This window comes from Halictus rubicundus, chromosome 7, assembly GCF_050948215.1.
Source record: "Halictus rubicundus isolate RS-2024b chromosome 7, iyHalRubi1_principal, whole genome shotgun sequence".
Classification (NCBI taxonomy): domain Eukaryota; kingdom Metazoa; phylum Arthropoda; class Insecta; order Hymenoptera; family Halictidae; genus Halictus; species Halictus rubicundus.
The window spans coordinates 2,229,686-2,247,528 of NC_135155.1; the positions used below are offsets into that span (position 1 = coordinate 2,229,686).

At 36.4% G+C, this 17,843-nt stretch overlaps 2 protein-coding genes across 7 annotated transcripts in view; one reads left to right on the forward strand and one right to left on the reverse strand.

Moving 5' to 3' along the window:
* Window positions 1-17,843, forward strand: part of LOC143355911 (rho guanine nucleotide exchange factor 10) — a 162,360-nt gene that overhangs the window by 110,975 nt on the left and 33,542 nt on the right. Inside the window, exon 1 of one of the 6 annotated variants that reach the window (XM_076791101.1) lies at window positions 949-1,508. The exons of 3 other annotated variants lie outside the window; for them this stretch is intronic. The gene's annotated coding sequence lies outside the window, so the exon portion shown is untranslated. Of the gene's footprint in view, window positions 1-948; window positions 1,509-17,843 lie in introns of those variants that run through there. 2 more of the 6 variants (XM_076791102.1, XM_076791103.1) reach the window with 2 other exon arrangements.
* The window catches only part of LOC143355939 (transmembrane protein 47), a 40,703-nt gene continuing 38,937 nt past the window's right edge, over window positions 16,078-17,843 (reverse strand). The window contains exon 6 of the mRNA XM_076791196.1: window positions 16,078-16,096. The gene's annotated coding sequence lies outside the window, so the exon portion shown is untranslated. The remainder of the gene's footprint in view (window positions 16,097-17,843) is intronic.

The window sequence follows — 17,843 nt, forward strand, 5'->3', positions numbered from 1 at the left end:
ATCTGTTCCCAGCAAACCTGTTATAAAATGCAGTGCATTAACTAAAACTTTTATTCCATGCATTTTGTATGAACACGAAACATTCATTTTCTTGAAAGTAGAGAAAAGTTCTGATAAAACAAGGACATTCGTTAAAATGTTTTACCATCATACGTTCCTCAGGGAAAAAGCTCGCCCATTGAAAATCTAAAGTATAGAACAAAAATTGTTGACGAGGGTATGAGGGTTAGATATTCAGATTCAAAATTTAAATTTTGAATCGTCCAGTAAATTTTTATTTGTTGTCTATTTGTTTATTCTATTTATTTTCTTACTTTACCAAATTCTTATTTCGTGATTTTGATAAAGTTTAACCCTTTGCATTCAGCGCTATTTTCATTCTAAAACTAAATTTTTCTTCCGTCTTAGAATATTTTCATTTTATTCATACGAAACTGATCCGATTTCCACATGTAATATTTAAATGTTTAGTGATCTATTAACTACAAATTTTGTAATGTAACAAATATTTTGTAATATTTTTTATAATTTCGTTGAAATAATGCCACAACAATTTCTAGTGGCGCTTCAGAATCACCATTCGAGTGCTAAGCGTTAACACTTGTGTCAATCGAACAACTTTTCGTCGCCTCTTGATGTTTTCCCAAAAACTACATCTCACATAAATTTCATGAAAATCGGTGTGTCAGAGTTTGGTGGAGGAGCAGGTAAGGCCAAAAAATAAGGAACACCGTATTGGCCAGTCCCCAAGAAAATTGATTTCCCTAGTCCGTCGATCTCGTTGCGCCTCGGAAGCAGCTCTCGGCAGTTCGATGGCTCGAGGGATTTTTCTGTTGGTGATTTCGCGGCTAAATGAATTATCCGAGGCAATCAGCGGGACTCGTCCCCGTTTATTGCAGCGAATCGCAGATTCATTTCCACCCCCTGGGCCGGGTCGGGTTGGGTCGGTCCGGGGGTGTCTATGGCGGGCGTCATAAGTTAGCAGACGGTCTAAGGGAAACGCATGCGCTCGCGCTATCTTGTGCATCGCGAGTATGCGAGAGCAGTTAGCGGCTAGCATCAGGTCGTCCCTCTTCCGCGAGAGAGGAACGCGTGGGTCGGCTGGTACAGAGAATGAGGGACGCGGAGCGGATAGTCTCGATCGTGTGCTCGACGCTCGCGGTTCTATCTCCTCTTCAATTGTGTTCGTGACGCGTTCCTGACAAGTCCGAACCGAACGAGTGACCAGGTCTAGTCTTACGAGTGCTTAGTGCTCCCAGTGGTACTCGAACGATATCCGCTCGGATTTCGACAGTGTTCCTCGCCAGTGTTGCTCTCCTCGTGTTACCAGGAGTCTAGACACCGAAAGAGAAATTTTCTCTGTCGCGTTCCGTCGAAGAAACTGCTGTCATTGTGCGTCTGTGTGATCGCCTGGAAACCTCGAGGTCCGTCCTCCAAGTGTTTTTTCCTGCATGTCGAACCGGTCAGTAAGAGAGACCCAAGGTTTACAATGCCATAAAGTCGGAAAGGTATGAATCCGATTCGTCAGGGCAATCGGAAACAACCTCTGTCGATGGCGCGCAACTTTGCGACCTTGTTTAGGGACTTGACCCTAGTCAATACGTATGACCTACACTCAAATTTTACTTAGTCTCTTGATTTTGTTTAATGCGAATCCAATTCGTCGGATCGTCGGATCGTCGGAAATTTACTTTATACGTCACTGTCATTTTTGGAAAATTTTTTTTAACCCTCCGAGGACAACGGCCGATCGTCGGTTTCTTTCTGTATAATGGAGATTGTATGGAACGTTACAGTAATTTATTGATGATTTCGTCTTTTTGATACCTCCAACAACTATATTCAAATTCTAGGAAGTAAACGATAAAGTATGAAAGTCTATCGTGTATCTCGAAATTTGATCACGCGTTATCAATTTTTAAATAATCGTCAAAGTCAGTATGGGGTCGTCCTTGAGGGTTAACGAACGTCTTTATTCGAGGGATTGAGGATCGAGCGTGTTTGCAATTGTTGAATAAGGCTGTATCTTTGTCGGCGAGACTCTGCCATTCATGGTAATTTGCTTAAGATGTCTCGCAAAGGGTGAACACGAGTCGCAGGTGCTTTAATTTGTGTACTCGTTGTAAAGCTGTTGGGTATATTATTTGCAGTTGAGAGTTTGGTTGGCAAACACGTGTCGGTGATGAAGCGCATCTCGACTGGTTGCATTTTCTGCGTATACCAAATAGAGAGGGCGACGGGGAATGAATATTTTTTTGCCGCGATTTTGACTGATATCGCCGGTTTAACACGTTGACTGCCACGTCACCCATATGTGGATGACAGAATTATTTGTGCCGGTTTTAAAATGAATTTTTACGTTGATGTATTCGTTGTACCAAATTTTATTAGGATCTGTAACATACAAGAAAGTTGAGGACTACTCAGTATCATACATTTAATTTTTTTCAATTTTTATTTCATTAAATAACTTACTCTGATTTTATGGAATTTTTGGGGTTTCTAGTTCGGCGTTCAAAGCGTTAAGGGTGCTTTATTGCTTTCATCCGCCCCTTCTGTCAATTCAAGGCATTTTTTTCTTGTGCTCGGAATCGCTGTGCGACTTGTGTGTTGTCATCGTTTTAGACACATGCGAATGATTTCATAGCTCGATCAAAACGGATTCCAGAATTTTATTTTCTCTTTTCCGAACCGATATCGTGAAGGAGGGGGAGGTTATTCGATTCTTATTAGGTTTACACTCTCGTTGATTTGACGCTGCTGAAAGACACACTAATTTTCCCAAATTAATTTGAGAAAATAAGAACAGAAGAAACGTTAAACAATTTTCATGACAGGATTTTAACGTTTGCTGACTCCGTTTATTTTGATAACAGTAGTTGCAATGTCGGATTTTATGCAATATATGCGTTTTACGTAAGTATCGTTTTATACTAGTTAGTTTTCAATTTAAATATAACTTTATGCAAGTTCCCATTCTCGTAGATTGTTGTATACGAAGTAGAAGAAGAAAATATATTGACTGATAGTTTATTTTTCATCCTCGTGGACATAAAAAAGCAACTCGATTTACAATACTTGCCCTATTATCTCACACTCACTCATTTATGCGGCAATCATTTATAAAGGAAAAATGTATGGCGACTAGAAGATTCCTTACGGTACGAATAAGGTAGAAATATGATTCACGTCTACCAATGTCAACTGTCTTTAGTGTTTTTTCAAACTTGCAAATGGCATAAATTTGATAGAGATTTATCGTAATAGCGAATATGTTAATGTTGATCATAAACTATGACAGGCGGTCATCATAGACGGTTATGGTGATACTCAAGGCAAATTGCAAGCAAATCCATATTCAACACCGCGCGGCGTAACAATGAATATATTATTGAAAACCAATTGTTTCTTTCGAAAGAAACAGAACTTCGCGATTCACCTAATTTTATCAGGCTGTAAGATATGTCCTTGCGTTTACACTCTAAGATAACATAGAGGTACTTGACGTTTTCTTACGCAGTCATTTGCTTTTTGCTCTCGCCATTGCAAGGTTCGGAAGCATAATTTTGCGGAAGTTTTGAACTGTAAGTTGGTGCCATTCATAATAAGATGGAACACAGTAAGAAAAGAAATTACGGTTTTCAGAATTTTTATTTTATGATCAAGTAAAAACACTTTTGACGCAAATTACTGAAAAAATTTGTCTCGTCTGGTGTATATCGTAATAAAAGTTACACAAAATCTAGTCTCGTTACTCTGACAAGTCAATAAAAAAATAGTCTTTCAGCGCTACGCTCCTCAAAAATAGTAGAAAATATTTTTGGTTAGTCCATTCGTCCATTCTCGTTTGAGATTTTAATTCCGCCAATTATTTTATTCATTTTCACTTTTATTTTCACCACCGATTAATTTATTTTCTGGAAAGGAATTTGAATAAACGAAACTTTAAGAAATAACATTGTATACCGCAAATTTTACAAATTGGAATTTTATTCTGAAGCAGCTACGAACTTTGCATAAATGTCTATATTGTATAAAATAATGAGAATAAGAAAACTACAAGAAGGGATAGGAGTATGGGGATGTAGATCACGAAGAGCAAAATGAAGACAGGAATTTCTGTTGAAAAACTACAATTTTAAAGAATCTAAAATATGAATTTGTCACCCAAGAAGCGAGTGAGTGGTTAATACATTCTGGCGTGGGTGAAAGTTTCTTATTGCGAAGGAGTGGGTGAACGTTTCTTATTGCGTGTCCCCCTTGAATTAGTTGCATCGAATTGAATTAGTCGACCGTGATATCGGACGAGTGAGTTCGCGTGACCGATTCGATGAAAATATTAGGTCGGTATAAAGTAAATACAGTGTTTACTCTATATATGTTTCAAATGCCTAGCCGATAAAAGTCCCAGAAATATCACCACTGCCACGGGGTATACCCTGTGAGAGGCCTTGAACCGAGGCCTCTAGAGCTGTCCTTTTCTACGCTCAGAATGGATCAAAGAATAGTATCTCCTGACCGATATATGTCCCTGGTTAGGCCCGTGTTTTGGACATATATCGACTAAACACTGTATGTAGCTGATGAACGTTCTTATGTTCGACATGCTACCATTCGGATATCATTTACATAATATCCAGCACAGTACGTATACACAGTTCTTGATCGACTTCCAAGATCGTTCATTCCTACGAAACTTTACGGCTCTAGAATGAATAAAATGTTTGTGTACTTCAAACATCGTTGGTTTTGCGGCAAGTTTTTTTAATTAAGGAGTTTCTTACACTCTCAATTCGAAAAATATATACGAATATTCAAATATTTTTAAGCAATGGATGTATAAAAGAAAGAAGCATGTTATATTTCATAAAATTTCAGTAAACCTGTAACAGTAATACAGTAATATAAATTTCTATTTTGCATAAAGATCCGCTGTCTAATAATAATAAAGTCAAACTAGTATTTTACTTTTCAAAGTGGGAGAAGAACATACGTATGTTACCATCAGCAGCTTCTTTTTGTAATTTTGATACGATGCAACATACGCCTTTCATATTTGAAAAATCCTTTTGTGGACCTAAATGAGGATACATTTAATTACAGTATAGAATTTTTTCTTTTTCATTAAAAATTCTTTAAACTCGTGTGATGGCTATTTCCACAAGACACTATTTCCACCATTGTGTTTCACTGTAGAATTGAGAGATCTGTTTATCTGAAAATAATACCAAAGAAAATCGAATTTTAATTTATTTTACTTTGTTTGTCTCGATTCTTTTATAAGACTGTGATTTTGCACGACCTTTTGCAATATATTTATTGAAAAGAAATCACGTTCGTATTCCGTTGATAAAGAGATCATTTATCTTATTCTACGACCACCTAAATTGCTCGGGATTCATCGAATACACTTCCATAGCTATGATACGATACTTGGTTGATAACGAAGATCGATCGGCATCGTTGCTGCAGCACAAACTTATCGAATTAAAACATTGGAAACAGGGATCGAAGTTTAATGAGTCGAAGATCATTAATCTGGTATCGTGTTATACTTTTACTTGAATCAACATTTTAATTACTCCGGCAGAGATGTTTCATTAACGTTCGATCTTCGACGCACTAAAAACAACTGTTTTACATTACTTTATCAAAATAACAAAAGTGCATTTACTCAGAATTTTCGCAATTTTTACTGTAATATATCGTCCTTGACTAAAAAATTGGGAACACTCATAATTTTCAATCTTTTTTCAAGCTTTTTGTTAATTATAAATGCTTTAATGGTATTTAAAAATTTTATTTACGTTTATACATTGTTATTATATTGTATAGTAATGTAGATTCTACTAAAAATATGAAATAATTTTTTAGCCAAGAACTGTATACGCAAAGTAATAATTTCATTGAATAATTTTGCATGAACGAAACCTTACAGTCTCAATAATCGTAAGTTAGAAAATTTGGAATCCGTCATTTGGATTTTTAAAGTTACTAGGTAAAGTTAGTATAGTTCTGATAGGCGTCTTTTAATAAAAATACGAATTACAACACACAAATAATACGAATATAAAAATACAGCGAGAGAGGGCGGGGGGGAGAGCCAAGGGAAACTATTATTCGTGACATATTAGATTGGACAGTTGTGTTCCTTCTCAATCCCGTCGGTTGTAAAACAAAATCGACCAAGCTATAATATCTTGCGACATAGAGACACATCTCTGGTATACGGGTAAATAATGGTCCACTCGATATGCAATATTTTTCCATTTCATCCCTTAATATCGAGCTGCATTGAAGCATTAAATACTCTGCTATCGAACCGGACACACATGGTGAAAATTTCGAATGTATCTCAATCAGTGCGAATATTAACTTTCTCGACGAAAAAAATACCGTTTTCACGTTACTTCGACGAAATTTCATTCCGCGCTCGATACTTTCCACAAAAGACAGAAAATGAAATAAAATGTCGCTCTATGTATTTGCATAAAAATCGTAAAACAATTATAAATAGACCGCGGGTTTTATGCGTTTATGATCGAAATAAATAGATCAGATACAGAACTGTGAAAATTTTAAGACATTTACAAATACTGTTTTATTACTTCCAAACCACTAAACCTATTAAGAAATAGATGTTTATAGTATAGCCCGTGTCTTGCAATTAATTTGCATCATTTTTATTTTGCTTAGAAATCCGCAATCTAGCTATAAAGTATAACATTTAAATACTGTCCAATAAAGTTTCATTTAATTTTTAATGTGGAAACGTTTTTCACGTAGCAAAATTATTGTCGGAAAAGTAAGTTTGATTAATACAGAAAACACAAGACCAAGGGGTGTTGATCCAAAATGTCGTGAAAAATCCTTTTACAATTCAGAATACTTCGAATAAATAAAATCGTATTTCTATATGAAATCTCTAACCAAATATGCTGAACCTTTTGCATTTAATTTGCACTTGTAACTCTTTACATTCAATTCCTGACAATTTTTAAACTGCCAGTTTAATTATTCATTATGTTTTACAATATTTATTTATTTTTGTTTTACTTAAATGAACGCTATACATGCATTTAAATATTCTCAATGTAATCAGTAGTCTTTTGAGGTGCGTTTTAAATAAAACTCTTATAGTGTGGTAGGGTGTTGTCGGGAGCGAAATAGAGAAAACTTTGTAGCACAAAGGGTTAGTAAAAGGAAAGGAAAAAAAAACGGCAAACCTTTTTTCATCGAAATTGCCACGTGCTTCGTCGTACATGCTTGCTATAGTCGATCCGCGCACTCGTGCGTAGCCCGCGTGGGCGGGCCATCGATACGTTTTCAAACATTTTCGTTTGTGAAAGTTCCCATATGTTGCAACGTGACACAGAAAAAAATCATTTGACTGTTCAGTGAATCGAGGGAAACGAGTATCCTCCGTCGCTTTCAAAGGAATCGAAGGCCACGTTGCTGAATGTTCGTTTATTCACCCTTTATGCTCGTGGGTCCGTCTCGGTTGCTGGTGCCCATAAAAGTACACTGTTGCGTGCGCGTATTGTTAAACTATAAACAAATAAAAGCAGGCACTTCAACGCGTACAAATGTGTTGCTTAACATTAAACCCACCATCGCGGACTTTCAAATTATTTACGTTACGATTACTGAAATTATAAAAACACTTTCATGGGAATTGACTTAATAGATTTCTTTATTGAAGTATATCGCGTATACAGTCTCTACTCGATAAATGTCCCAAATATCTAGCCTATAATTGTCCCAGAACTATCCCCACTACCGCGGGGTATTCCCCCGTGAGAGGCCTCTAGAACTTTGCTGTCTTTTTCTACGTTCGGCAGTGGATCAAAGAATAGTTTCTTCTAGTCGATAATTGTCCCTAGGCATGCGATTTACATTATTCATCTTATGGCAGTCATTCTGCCGTATCTAGTGTTCCTGATTTCTCAACATTTTTCATTTCTCGAGAAATGAGAAATAAGATTATATTTCTCGATAATTCTCGAGAATTTTTAATAAAATAAAAAATATTGGGATACTTTTACCAAACTTTTATAAAGTGAAATATTACGCTTTTGTTTTGATATGAATCAGGCAATCTACTTCTTTTTTTTTTTTGTAACAAAATCTGTAGCCGTAGAAAAATTTCTTACATTTTGTGTGGATGTTGGCTTTATCGTATACAGAACATCCAAAAGTTGCTGAAGATTGGGTGTCCTTTTTCCAGTGGACTAAAAAATTTGGAATTCCTTTGTTAGAGTCCGGAATTTATTTTCTTCTGCCGCTAAACTCTTGACACTAAATTCTTGAAGACTGTTTGCAATTTCTAATTCTAACTGTTTTTTCCAGTGATAGTTCCTCATTCTGAGAATCTGAAAGTTTTTCAATTTTGTTATTTTTGTAAGGCGATGCTTATACCAGCCACTGGTTTTTAATGTTAAGTAAGTAGTAATGTTTAGTGTTAAGTTTTTAATGTTAATTCAGATGATGAGATAAAGTCGAATGTGTATCTACAGAATACAAAATTTCGAATAGCTCTCGAATATATTGCGTAGATTAGATTTTTTTCAAAACTACATTATTTGCTACGGCTTCGGAAGAAAATAACTCGCAGTATTTTACTCGGATCTCTTCCCACGTAAGAACGACGCTGTACAAGGATTACCTGCATAGTTCACGTTCATTTCGAACTCGATTGCACTCTCTGCATTATTTACCCGCTTGCTTAGGTATACCGAGACTACCAGATCTTTTAAAACAATTCCTATGATCTTTGTATACGTATGCTACATTTCAAACACCTTAGGAACTCTTCTGAATCAAGGGTTCAATAAACAATTAAAAAGTCAATAAAATAAACGAAACAACATCAAAGTATGAATGAGAATAACATCACCATATTTTTGCTTTTCCAAGCTTTGAAAGGCTTCGGATAAATGGCCGTCGGAGCCTCGATTCCCAGACCATCGTAGATTAGTTAGGCATGAGGGAGAATCCGTTAAACAAACGCACTAATATAATTCTACCGTTCGAAGTGTCCCTAGTGTGGCGAAATGTTTGTTCCGAATAATTGGACCGTTTATTTTGAAAGGCCAAATACGAGAAATTACTTGGACATTACGAACAATGAGTTACACGTGCTGCTAATGAAATCTTGCACAGTATATGGTGTACGTCGGTGTGAGACCAGGAGACCACTATTAATCCACTAACAAACCTTCTTTATTTTTCATTATTTTTTTATGGGACTTTCATCAAAATATTCGTGACATTTTTCTAATGAAAATCACATTTACTTGTGTAATGAACGATTAGTAGTGGTCTCCTGGTCGCACACCGATATACCTGACCCGTATTATGTTACACTCGAGCTTCGCTGTCCTTTTTTCGGCACTGTATCAAAGAATAGTATCTTCTAGCCGATATGTGTCCCTGGGTAGGCTCGTGTTGTGGACATATATCGAGTAAACACAATAAATGTCCAGGAGATGTTTCTCCATCGAAACAACTCGTCACCGATGTCATTTGTGAATACAGGGTGTCCCAAAAATGTTTTTTTAATTCCTTGAAAGGGTGTCAATTCCTGGACTTATTTGAAGTAACTTTTTCCTTTGCAAAAATGTTCACCGCAGCTTCGTTAAAGAGTTATTAACGAAAAACACGGACCAATCAGAGCGCGCCTATGGCTGAGTGCCATGTCTGATTGGTCCGCGTTTATCGTTAATAATTCCTTAGCGAAGCCGCGGAGAGAACATTTTCGCAAAGGAAAAACAACCTTCAAATAACCTTGGGAATATCACCCCTTTCGAGGAAGTACAATTTTGGGACATCCTGTATAACGAGAGATATGTGCCACTCAATGTAACGAACATCCGAAAGCAAAGGAAAATGGACCTGGCACACCACTTTCGAAACGAACAGTCCAATTGTCAGTGACGTTCAGCGCCCTTTAAAGACAGCCGAGCCGGACAGCGTTCGTTCCTCGCGTTATTGAACATGATTTTCTTGATGACCGCGCGCTCGATGCATGGCGGCGCGATAATCAACTTCCTGCGCTGCGAACTGGTGGCACGGGGTGCGGGGCATCAAGTGCAGAAGGGGTGTCTCGGACGGTCGTGTTTATCTCCGAAGACAGTAATGACTTGCGAGCCGTCTGTGTCAATGGTGGCACAGACTCTGTGATTTATCCTTCGAAGTACCCGGAATCCACGGAGACCCGTTTTTTTCCGCTGCAAACGTTCCGCGAACAGGCCCGCGTTGAAAGAGCATCGAATACATTGTTTCCCTCCCTCTCGATTTCACCGTAGCCCCTGATAAATGTTACGAGACAACGGTAGCCGGTGATAAACCGGATAGTAGCTCCCGAGTTTTCTACCGATCTTATCTCGAGAGCCTCCCTCGCTCGCTCCCTTTCTCTTTCTCTTTCCCTTTCTCTGTGCGCTTGAATTATCACCAAGACATTTCTATCTCGGAAGAACGGACGTAGCAGCCAAGAAGACCACAAGGAGAACGACCCGCGGGAAAATTTTGCGATACCGAATGTTTTAACAGTTCTGCGAGTGTAACGGTTTAACGCAATGAAAAGGAATACAGTGTTTTTTTATATACAGTAAGGAGCATAACTGAACCAATAACCATAACTTTTGTGTAAATTATTATTTATTGCTAGGCATATAGGAGAATAACAAAAAATAAACATTATAATTATTCTTATCATAGTTAGAAGTAACTGAAGAAATTTTTTTCAATAATTAATGTCTCCTCGTTTAGCAATGACAAAACAAATGGATTAACTCGGTTTTGCACCACGTTCAATACTTGGCATTATTTAATATATTATTTATTTTTAATATTTCGTCCACAGCCCTTTCGCTTGTAAAACTGCACTAATTCGCTTTGGCATACATTCTACTAATTTTTTACAATAACCCGGAGATATTTTTCCCCACTATACTTGAATTCTATCATACAAATCTGTGATTGAAGTTGGTTGGGAGTCACATGAATCCCGAAGCCGTCTTTTTAGTAAACCCCATAGATTCTCCATGGAGTTGAGGTCGGGGCTCTGTGCAGACCAATGCAGAACAGAAAATTTATTAGTGTTGAGCCAATTATTGACACTTTTAGCAGTGTGCTTAGGGTCTCTGTCATGCATGAAAATTACATTTTTTTCTTCAAAACGCATATTTTCAACAGCATCTATAAGATGATCTTGTAAAATATCCTTGTACATGTATTGATTCATGATGCCATTAATTCGGTGCAGTGATCCAAGACCAAATGCTGTTAGACACCCCCAGAACATTAGAGGTCCGCCTCCATGCTTTAACGTTTGTTTCACATGTCGTGGTTTAAGTCTTTTATTTTTACGAATCCAGCACCAAGACATGCCATCTGATCAAATTCTGTTAATTTTGCTCTCGTCGGACCAAATAACCCGTTCCCAGTCAGTAGTTGTCCAGTTTCGATATTTTTCAGCAAATTCCAAACGAAGTTTAATATTTTGTTTCGATAACATTGGCTTCTTTTCTTTCTTAATGCATCTAATCTCATCTCGTTTGAGGGGTTCTGTCCACTGACTTATTTGTATATTCGTAACTTCTTTTAATAATTTTGTAGCCATATTGGCACTTGAAGCTTCATCAGATGAGACAAACCGTACAATCCTTCGTTCATCCTGCGGTGATAATTTCTTTGGTCTTCCTCCAACATTTAATAATATAGCTTTACAGTATTTTTTCTTATTCTGTGCACTGTCGATTGACTAATACTACAATTTTTCGCCGTCTTACGCGTTGAAAAACCGTTATTCAAAAGAGAAATTACCTTTTTTAAACAATTTGGAGTAATTGATTTCATATTTATTCTTACTTCACTTGCGTGCTTTTCTGTTTGACTGACTGCGATGGACTGAGTGTTAAGATGTAGAATATTTTATAAACATGCATACCAAAGTGCTAGATGTAAACATACTACTAGAACATTCCACGTACACATTCCTTCTACTGACCGGTGCAAAACCGAGTCGATCTATTTTATTCGTGATCGCTAAACGAGGAAACATTAGTTATTGAAAAAAATTTCTTCAGTTACTTCTAACTATGATAAAAATAATTATATTTATTTTTTGTTATTCTTCTATATTCCTAGCAATAAATAATGATTTACACAAAAGTTGTGGTTATTGGTTCAGTTATGCTCCTTACTGTATGTCCACAACAGGAGTCTACCTAGGGACATACATCGGCTAGGAGATACTATTCTTTGATCCACGCGACCTTACACTCCTGGGCGACCGAGGTCTCTCGAGCTTCTCGGCTCCTCACGGGGCATACCCCGCGGCAGTGGGGATAGTTCTGGGACTTTTATCGGCTAGATATTTGGGACATATGTCGAGAAAAGACTGTATTACATTTTTTCTTTAACCCCGAATTGCGAACCATTTTCATGACTACATAAATACTGTATACAGAGTGATCGGTAATTGGAGGTGTAACTGAAAAGAGATGATTCTACATAAAGAAAATTAGTCGAAAATGTAGAATCAAATTTTTTCATACCAGGCATTTCCCGAGAAAATCGAGTTTGAAAATTCCACCGGTCCTAGTTCTTACAAATGCTAAGCACGCATAATGACGGATATTCAACGTCAATTTTCCCGCAGACAAAACATAAAATGTTATTCTACATTTCCGATTTATTTTTTTATGCATAATCTACTCCTTTTCGGTTGTATCACTGATCATCCTGTATATCAGTTGCGGTTAGGGCTCGGTAGTTCTAGTGTTAAAATAAATATGATATGAGGAACTAAAATTGAGTTTTGCAGGAAACAACAGATATATTTGAGCAGTGTGCTGCAAAATACTATAAATTCGTTGTAGCGTACTATCTTGTGGAAAAAGTTCAAAAATTGTTGATTAAAAATAGTTTAATCAAGCTGTATCATTATTACTGAAGATTTGTTTTCTTTTGCGATCTATCATTTCATAAATCAGCCCATGAAAATTTAAACGTAAATAACGTACTAATATTAGAACAATTTAACTGATTTCTGTTCCGAATAAGAGTGAACCTCCTCAGCTGCGTAGAGTTCGTACGGAGAAAAATGAGTCGTGTAAACGCGTTGTACAAGCCACCGTTTTATTTTGTCGACAAGTATACTAACACGCGTCGACGCCCATTCCTCCTCATTCACTTTCATTTGATGTCGCAACAGTCGAAAAAACAAATTAGCGGTTGGTAGTGTTCGTGCTATTCGCTTCAGTACGGTTTCAATTATACATGAGAAACGGTGTCAGATAAATGATAATAAACTGACATTTCATTAATTATTTATTTCTATTTTGTTTTGATACTAATTTCAAGTTTTTAACTTTTATTCATATCGCACAAGAGACTCAACAAAAAACTCAATAACTTTTACTGTGTTCAATACGGTTAAATGAATAATTTTAGTTGCATTGCTAAAGTAATCCTATATGCATATAGGAACTATTATAAATGCAAACCAACAGTATATCCAGAAACTTAAGCAGCAAAACGAATGTCAGAAAAGCAATCGAATTCTTCGAGCTCGCAAACATCCGGAAAGAAATGCAAGTGCATACACTACAGCTACTGGCAATCGTTGCCAATGGACATGTTGCGGAACATTGCGCGTTTATAGCCTATAAAAATCTTAAAAATACAAACTTTAATGCAAGTTTGTCTAGATCAATTTTACTTTTAGCCTTTTGAATCCATTGGCCAAACAGAAAAAACAATTTATTAGTTGTCTACAAAAGTTTTAGTTTTTTAGTTTACTCTTATACACGACATAAGTTGGTTGTTCAGACGTATCCATAGCAAACAAACGATTGCACAAAAAAACCAATTGGTCTACTAGGACTTCAGAAATCGTAGCAACAGTATTGAAACAAGTGGTATCGCGTGTACAAATCCAACGCATATTAATCACGTTAATTTTACGAATTCAAGCAAACCCCTGTGCCCATATATTCTACACAGAGTAAGGAACCCAATTACAGTGTTTATTCGATATATGTCTAGAACACGGGTCTAGCCAGGGACATATATCGGCCAGTAGATACTATTCTTTGATCCACGCGATCTTTCACTCCTAGACGACCGACGTCTCTCGAGCTTCTTGGCCCCTCCCCGTCGCAGTGGGGGTAGTTCTGGGACTTTTATCGACTAAACATTTGGGACACATATAGAGTGAACACTGTACTGTGGGGGTACCAGTCACTGTGCCTATATTAATTATGCTTACTTTTAAAGCATAATAAATATTAAAAAAGAGATATATCATATATATTAACCCTTTGCACTCGAAGCTATTTTAACTCCAAAACGAAACATGTCTTCCTACCTAGAATATTTCCCTCGTATATATATTTTTTCATGTTATACATACGAAAATGGTGGAATTTAGTCGTACAATACTGAAATGTTTAGTAATTTATTGAATATGAACAAATTTAATAATGTAAAAAATATTGCGAATAATGATATAGCAATTTTTAGTGGCGCCTTACAGTCGCCGTTCGAGTACTAAGGGTTAATTTATGTTAATGAAAAAAACTTAATATCTTTTTTAATATTCATTATGCTTTAAAAATAAGTATAGTTAGTATAGGCACAGTGTAAAAATAATCGATATTTGAAAATGAAAAACAGAGTACCCCTTAAAAATCCGACGGCAGAGAAAAGAAGGAACGTAAAAATAACACGTCAGAGCACACACGGAAATCTCTGTTTACCATTTTCGTTGCTGACTTTCGACTCGCAAGAGATACACGAGTTCTGAAAGCGTCCGCGCGGCGACCGCGTCAGCCTCGAGGTCGAACTGACGTGTCAAGTGATCATTCCGAATGCGTTGTGTGTCGCTCGTGGCGGTTTCCGGTTCGCGAGAAGAAAGAAAGGATGCACACCAGCGAAGACAAGAAGATCGCGCGCGCACGCGTCCTTTTCGCCTAGGATGCTTTTATCCTTGAGCCCCGGTTAACCTTCTTCCGTTTTCTGAACCCGGAGTCGATAGGAGAATCACCGTTCGAATTGTTTCTCCACGCGTAAACATACAGATTCGAATTATCGCTCGTTCCCCTAAAGGAAACGCCGCCGTATCTCCTGTAATTAAACCAATTAACCCTTTCTCATTTCTCCAGAAAAGATATTTTCGTTTCTGCATTATCTTGGGTCTTCTCGAGAGATTTATTGACATTATTCTACCACACAATCGAATTCGGGATATCGACGTTAATGGATATTTAAATAATTAAATGTTCATTTCTTACCGCTCACAACTCTTCTTGATCTCTACTACTAGACTGAATAGAATATTTTTCTGCATCGATCGTAGAAAACAGGGTTTAAATAAAAATGTATTTCTTCGTTGAATAGCTTTAATACATGATACATGGTGCTACAATATTCTATATATTCTTCTCATGTCTTCATTACCTTATATTTTATTTATCCATTTTTTGCCATAAAAACATAAAATAGTCTATCTGTTACTTATTTAAACAAAAAAGTCATACTAAAAAGAATTACATTCTGTGTTTTATCAATTTTATTATTAGATTGCGAATCTTCAGGCAAAATAAACATTTTCTGCATTAATTGCAGAGCCCTAGAACCAAATACAAATTTCTTGCTACCTTTAATAATTTTAGTAATTTGCAAGTAATACATCGATATCTTTAATTTCTTTTGATCTTTCTACTATTGTTAGTTTTACCTATTCATTGTTATCATAAATGCACAAAATACTCGGTCTACTTATAAATATTGTGTTTTAATATAAAAAAAAACAATGAATATACAATAGCAAGACACAACATTTTGTGCAAATAGAACCTACTTAAAAAATACAGCGAACACAGAGTAATAAAGGAGTATCTAATTATTTTAATATTATGTATAATTCATCAATGAAATGAAGATTCGTAGTTGTAAAACATTCAGAAATAGATATTTATGACTTTGGATTTTGCATAGTAAATGAAACCTTAGGTACTTGCAACATCGAATTAGTGCACACGGTACGTTGGCGTTATTCGCCTGACTTTCCTCCTACGTCATCTATTATCTAAATACAGTAGATCTCTGTATGACGTGCTCAGAAAACTTTAAAAAGATTGTATATATATATACAGTAAAGAGCATAACTGAACCAATAACCACAACTTTTGTGTAAATTATTATTTATTGCTAGGAATATAGAAGAATAACAAAAAATAAACATTATAATTATTTTTATCATAGTTAGAAGTAACTGAAGAAATTTTTTCAATAATTAATGTTTAGCAATGACAAGAAATATAGATTGCCTCGGTTTTGCATCACGTTCAATACTTGGCATTATTTAATATATTATTTATTTTTAATATTTCGTCCACAGCCCTTTTGCTTGTAAAACTGCGCTAATTCGCTTTGGCATACTTTCTACTAATTTTTTACAATAATCCGGAGATATTTGTTCCTACTGTACTTGAACTCTATCATAGAAATCTGTGATTGAAGTTGGTTGGGAGTCACATGAATCCCGAAGCCGTCTTTTTAGTAAACCCCATAGATTCTCCATGGGGTTGAGGTCGGGGCTCTGTGCAGACCAATCCAGAACAGAAAATTTATTAGTACTGAGCCAATTTTTTACACTTTTAGCAGTGTGCTTAGGGTCTCTGTCATGCATGAAAATTACATTTTTTTCTTCAAAAGACATTTTCAACAGCATCTATAAGATGATCTTGTAAAATATCCTTGTACATGTATTGATTCATGATGCCATTACTTCGGTGCAAATATTGTTAGACACCCCCAGAACATTAGAGATCCGCCCCCATGCTTTAACGTTTGTTTCACATGTCGTGGTTTAAGTCTTTTGTTTTTACGAATCCAGCACCAAGACATGCCATCTGATCAAATTCTGTTAATTTTGCTCTCGTCGGACCAAATAACCCGTTCTCAGTCAGTAGTTGTCCAGTTTCGATATTTTTCAGCAAATTCCAAACGGAGTTTAATATTTTTAACATTAATAACATTGGCATCTTTTCTTTCTTAATGCATCTAATCTCACCTCGTTTGGCAATTGAAGCTTCATCAGATGAGACGAACCGTATAAACCAGAGAACATGCAAGAAATAATAATTAGATCTTGTAAATCAATTCCAGCAGAAACAATTGAAAGTACAATTGATTGCCTTGTAAAACGTTTAGATACTTGTGTTACTGATCAAGGTCATAATTTCGAACGTTTAATTTAATTCAAATAAAATGATTGCACATTTTGAAGTTATCATTGCTTTATCATAAATTTTCTAGTTCAAGGTCAGTTAAAGGTCATAGTGTGCTACATCGTTGAACTCGTCTTGACATCAGCTACAACACTGTAAAGTTAAAAATATATGGGGCTATTTAAAAAACATCGATGACCTTCAAAAAACCTTGAAAACGACTGCTATTGGAACATTTTTTTATATCACCATATTTGCCTCCTTTAACAGCACAACTTTTCTCTCTAACATTTTCTTTTCTTTCTAAGCCTAACGGAGGTATTTAGGTGCCCTGTTTCTCGTGAACCACCCGGTATACGTTACGAGACAATAAATGTATAACAGGTCCACGTATACCGGGTGTCCCAAAAATGTTGTACTTGCTTGAAAGAGGAGGTTCCTGGGGTCATTTAAAGTAACTTTTTCCTTTGCTAAAACGTTCTCCGCGGCTTTTTTAAGGAGTTATTAACGAGAAATACGGACCAATCACAGTGCGGCTACAGCGGACAGCTTCGGCTCGATAAATGCCAACGTTGCGCTGAGTGGGACGCACGCTGATTGGCC